We start from the raw sequence: 5,675 nt of genomic DNA, 5'->3' as shown, positions 1-5,675 counted from the left end.
CAGTAGGAAGGAATCTTTCGCAAGAACACCCAAAGAGACACGTTCAGTCAAAATATCGAAGCAAAGGAGTTTGTATTTCCGTGTGATGGAACGCGAAAGCATTTCGGATCTCACAGAAGCTGATTCTATATCAGTGGACAAACATCGTGCTTAAACTTGCTCACGAGTCTCTTACCTGGTCCTGACGACCGACGTTCCGTCGGATTTTCCGATAATGTTCGTAACCCCTCTGCCTCGAGACGAGACGAGGCTACTTGGATCTCACGAAGCTACGCCAAAGTGTGAGTCGCTCTTCTGATTCCTTTATACGGCACCTCTTTGCGTTTGAATTCCTAATCTCTTGCTCATTACGTTGGCGGCGAACTACCGCGAGCTGGAAGCGACATATAGACTTCGCGCAACAATAATCATGTTGTGGCATCTTTCTTCAGCAGTGCCACTCTGTATATTAAATATAATAAAATTACGGAGCACGTTTATTCACACGAAGATAGTATCAAGGGAAGTGGAAAATCAAGCTGATGTCGTTAAGTCTTTATAAAGTGTGTGAAGGGAAATAGAAAATGAAGTGTAGAAACGTAGTGTTACATGTTGGTATAACAGGTGGCAAAAGTGAAAAACGTGGAACTTGAGGTTTTCATTTAATTTCTAACTTGTGTGCTTTCTGAATGGAAAATCTTTTGTTTTATCGGATTATACAGCTGTGAAATAATAAATATAATTTTATAGGCAATATTGAATGAGTTTTAACTTAATTTGTATTATAGGACCAAAAAAAATCTTTTTTCCTTTCAAATTCTCTATGTCTTATGCTTTAAAGACCTACATACACATTAAAGGGGATCTCAAAGATAGTTGTATATATATCTCATCCTTCTTAGATCTATATTCAATCCCTCTAAACAAGGTGAAGTGACGCTTTAATAGCATAATGCAAAACTAACTTACACTTAATGTAGAATTAACGCGGTTCTAATCTTAACTTAACTCAAATCCAACTCATCATACTGCATAGTAAGTTTAAGCCAGCCTACATAGTATATACTTTGACTACAGCCAGCTTAACACATGCCTGTAAGAGTACAAGTCACCGTATCTACGTTCAGTAGTGTAGATCAACGATAATTCCAGTCAAATATCAATTTTCAAATTATCTTATCATAATCAGCTTTTATTCCTCCAAATTTTATCAATTCTCGTGTATCTTATACGATTATAATTCACCATAAGGAAAATACAAGCGAATCTAATCGTTCCCTTATAAAAGAAATAAGCAAGGTTTAATCTTTAGTGTGATGGAATCGAGAATTAAAACGAGAAGGGTATTTATTGATTCATCTCGCTATTATAGATTAATGTAGATTAATGTAAGCAATTAGCAGAGATTCTTCGAAGAAAATTATGAAAATCAAGTGTATATTAAATTAAGGATATTGTACATCTTTTATCACTACAGACAGAAATACTTTTATTAGTCGTTCGAATGCTCGCTAAAATAGCCGAAAAGATTTTTACCTTCCTTATGACTTGAACATCGATATATGTGTTTTGTGTATATTTTAAGATTTCCTTTTGTTAATTTTTAAATTCCTTCTGCAATTTTGAATAGAAGATAATATTTTTAAGTCTATATCGCAAATTATATAATGATATTTTCTTCCTATTATAACTTGTTTCTTAAGTAGATATTTATCGCAACGCAGCAATCTTTGCATTTATGTATCTTTTCTATTTGGCGCGATAGTAAAATTTGTATAAAACAACAAGTATTCTTTTAGGGTATTTAATATATTTTCCGTATTACGTACGGCCAAGCACTTAAAGGGTGCGTTACAAGGAAACGAGATGCAATCTTTTGTTCGAATTCTTTCGATTCGAACTGTTTCGGCGAAGATTTACAATTGATTATAGTGTTTAGCCGGTAAACCACGGGAATCGAAGCTGGTATGCACTTTTGCGTACTCGTGTACCCTTTAGTGTATATACACGTAGGGAAGCGAGGGCGAGAGAAAAATTTCGGTGGCCCCAGATGCGGCCGACCGATCGAACTTTAACGTCGTTTGCAAGCGGCTTCCCCTGGCCGCGGCGCCGCATTCTCACGTTCCATTGCGAAACTGTCGAAACTGTCGAATCGCGGACAAAGGGCGTATAATGCGAAAGTTAGAAACAGAGAGACGGTGAACGGTGCATGCGCAAGAGGACGCGCATTGCTCGCGCGATACGACACAGCGGAAGTTCTTCGACCGTATAATATTCCACGTACGAGTTGTCACTTCGCGACCGCATTTCAGTGACTAATGAGCGCTTTCGAAAGCACGTTAGGTACTGTCAGATACACGCTCTGTTATATCGTGGACCTCTGTGAAGGGATCTTGATACATGCGCACGTACAAGTACACACATCCTCGAGAGCGAGTACGCGATTTCTCCGTGTGCAGACTTATCATCCTTTTCGGCGAATACGTACACGTACGTGCCGAAAGGGAATGATGGCATCGAGGACACGTATGTGTCGCCATTCTCTAGAGTGGAGTTAATTAAAAAGTAATGGACTGGTTTGACGAGGTGCGATTTTTAGGAACTTACGTGGTGAGCGAAAAATTGAAGGTACTTTGATGGAAAATATTTCCAGGCGTGAGTCTGTGGAAGACAATCTTATGATCTAGATTTCATGATAAAGATATTGGGATGGGGATTATTTACGTTTTTATCTGTTCGCAACTTTTTAAGAATTTTCTGCATATAAAAAAATACATAATAACATGAGATGGGATATGTGTAGGATATATTATAATCAAAATTTTATAAAAATTATTTCTAATCTTAAATGTAAAAAGATGTATGTTTTTATACTTTGTAGCTTATTAATTTTAACAATCTGTATGTAATAAAACATTAATTTATTCGTTTTAATACTTCGTACAGAATGAAACATCAGTTTGTTGAATTCGTATAAAGGAGTTTTGCATGTTATTCAGTACAGGAAGCATTATCAAAGAATTATTACAAATATGTATATCTTGTTTCTTATAATATATATATTTATTTATTTATTATTACATATACTTATTTCTTATAAATATGAAATATCTTTACATGAACATTTTTACGGATTTATTACAATGTATAACGATACAACTCAGGTAGAATTAAGATAAATAATTATCACGGATTTAATAAATATTTAGAAAGGGCATTTCATTCATCGATATTATAATCATTGACCAATATATTTAGAAAGAACATTTTGTTACACAGTTGCTTCGATATTATGTTTGTTTAAACCATATTTAAATAAAATTGAAATTATGTTTCTAGAGATGCTCTGTGACGTGGATTTTCGAAGTTTTATAATTTGTAAGAAATATTTCTTTGTTAGAAAAACACGAAGGGGGGAAACTTCGCCGACTACAAACGACGGTCTATTTAAAATGTTGGTTGCTTATTTTGAAAGGGGAGGGGGAGGAAGGAGAGGAAAAAGACAAAAGATAAAGTATGATGCGGCTTGTCTCTTTAGTATGAAAGAACCTTTCATTTCGTGGTAAATCAAAGTTTTCTCGGAGTACAGATGGTGCATTTGGAATTTTTTAAAAGAAACAAGGAATGCGCTGCGCGCTCGGATCTTTGCTACTTATCCATAAACATCTTCAAATAAAAACTCTTTCCGCGAATCTTTGTCATTCGTAACAAAGGAACCTTTTTCACGCTGTACAAATACCAAGTTGAGAAAGAATTGTATAAAATTCAGGCACGAAACCGCTATATTTCTGAAACTGTGTATTATTACTGAAATTAATAAACATACACTTCGACATAGAGATTAGAATCCTTCAGCATGATAATATTCGCAAAAATTAACAGATTTTATCATTTTTTCACCACATATTATAGAACAGTTCACTTGTAACAAGGTAATTTATTTAATACAATAACATAGATAATCTATAAAATTTGCTTGGAAAATTCCATTCATTTTATTATCAAACTCATTGCTGTAAGGATATTCACTAATACTTGTTATATGTAACTTGTGGTTCATAAAATTTTGCTAATTTAATTAGTAATAAATTGTGTGTGAAAGCTCAGGAATCAAGCAAGATTCATATAAAAATTTAAACCGAAATTTTAATAATTTTAATGTAAAACCATTTATTCCATAATTTATCATCTAACATGGAGAATATGGATTTAATTAAAAATGCAACACATTTCAAAAAATACAAGAAGAAAACGTTTAATATGTATAATATATTGCGAGCAGTGTATACATTGTTTCCGCAGAAGTTGGTGTAGGAGAAAATGTAAATAAGAATAACAGAATACATGTATGTCACTCTATTGCTTGTACGATAGGAAAAGAATTATATAACAAGTTGGACGCAATTATAATAATTTGCTTCAAGAACGGACTTATTTGATAAATCAAACGTTACAAACGATATAACCACTTGATGCTCATCGGTTTATCTCTATAGAAAAATATTAGCGGAGCAAACCGTTTGATCGATATTATTCTATGAACTATACACATTTGAGATCAATGAGGTGGTTAATCAAAGTAGCAAACGTAATCGATGCTATTATATAAAATTTCAACCAGGTAAACCGATGAAATTATGAACAGTCATATCGAAATTAATCATATGTTTGAGTAGAGCAACTTACAGTTCGCAAAACTTAAACGCTAGAAAATAATATCATAATGTATTGGTTATCTATATAATAAAGAAATACTAATTGTAATAATTCAATGCATACTATACCAAAATCTATATATAACATCTAACTTATCCGCAGAATCTATTATTTCCTTCACGGTGTTAATATAGACTTATACTAAACGATGATCAAAGGACTCTGAGAAAAGAAAAATATTTAAAAACAGGTGAAAATATTTTAAACTGGTGAAACATGAAATAAGAGAGGAAAGAAATTTGTTATCACGTTCGCGGTTTATTATATCAATGTCTCGTTTACTTGTGTATTCGAATTAACAAAAATACGTATCAAAAATATGAAAAGTTATACACGTTGGCATTTCGCGTTTTACTGGCAAACTTTTCTTAAAATTTATGACTCATAAATTCTTATATTTACGCTATAGAAGCCCTTAGAGGCTAAATTATACTTAGAGCCCTTCGATCTTGGCCCTGTATACTCCTAAAAAGCATTCACTTACAAATCTTACAGCTATTGTGCAATTTACGGTCGCGACCAGTTTCAAATTGTTGTGCACGAACTAAGGAGCAATGAGTAAACGCGTAAAATTGTGACACAAAAAGAGTGTTCGTAGTTGAAACGAAAACCATAAAAATACAATGTATGAGTCACTTCACGTGAAATTACATATCCGTTTATTCCTTTTCAATTTTTTTGTATTTTTCATTGATAGAGTTCAGACTATAATTTGTATAAAATTCTATAAGTCTAGATAAAGCTTTCACGCTTAAAATGCAGTTTAAAATAGAGCCTCTTACCAAACATTAAATTACCATTCCTGTAATGTAGGAATAACATTATGATAAATATTTTTTAATGAACACAAGCTTTTGCTTCGTAGTATGATAGATTTAATTCAATATGTTCAGACTATATTTCTAAGTTCTTTAATGAATTTTCTGCAAAATTAAATAAAAATCTATAAAATTAAGGTTAAAACGTTAAAAATACATACA

The sequence above is a fragment of the Bombus bifarius genome, unplaced genomic scaffold, assembly GCF_011952205.1.
Source record: "Bombus bifarius isolate JDL3187 unplaced genomic scaffold, Bbif_JDL3187 scf7180000007984, whole genome shotgun sequence".
In the NCBI taxonomy this organism is placed as follows: Eukaryota; Metazoa; Arthropoda; class Insecta; order Hymenoptera; family Apidae; genus Bombus; species Bombus bifarius.
This window is presented reverse-complemented; position numbering follows the sequence as displayed.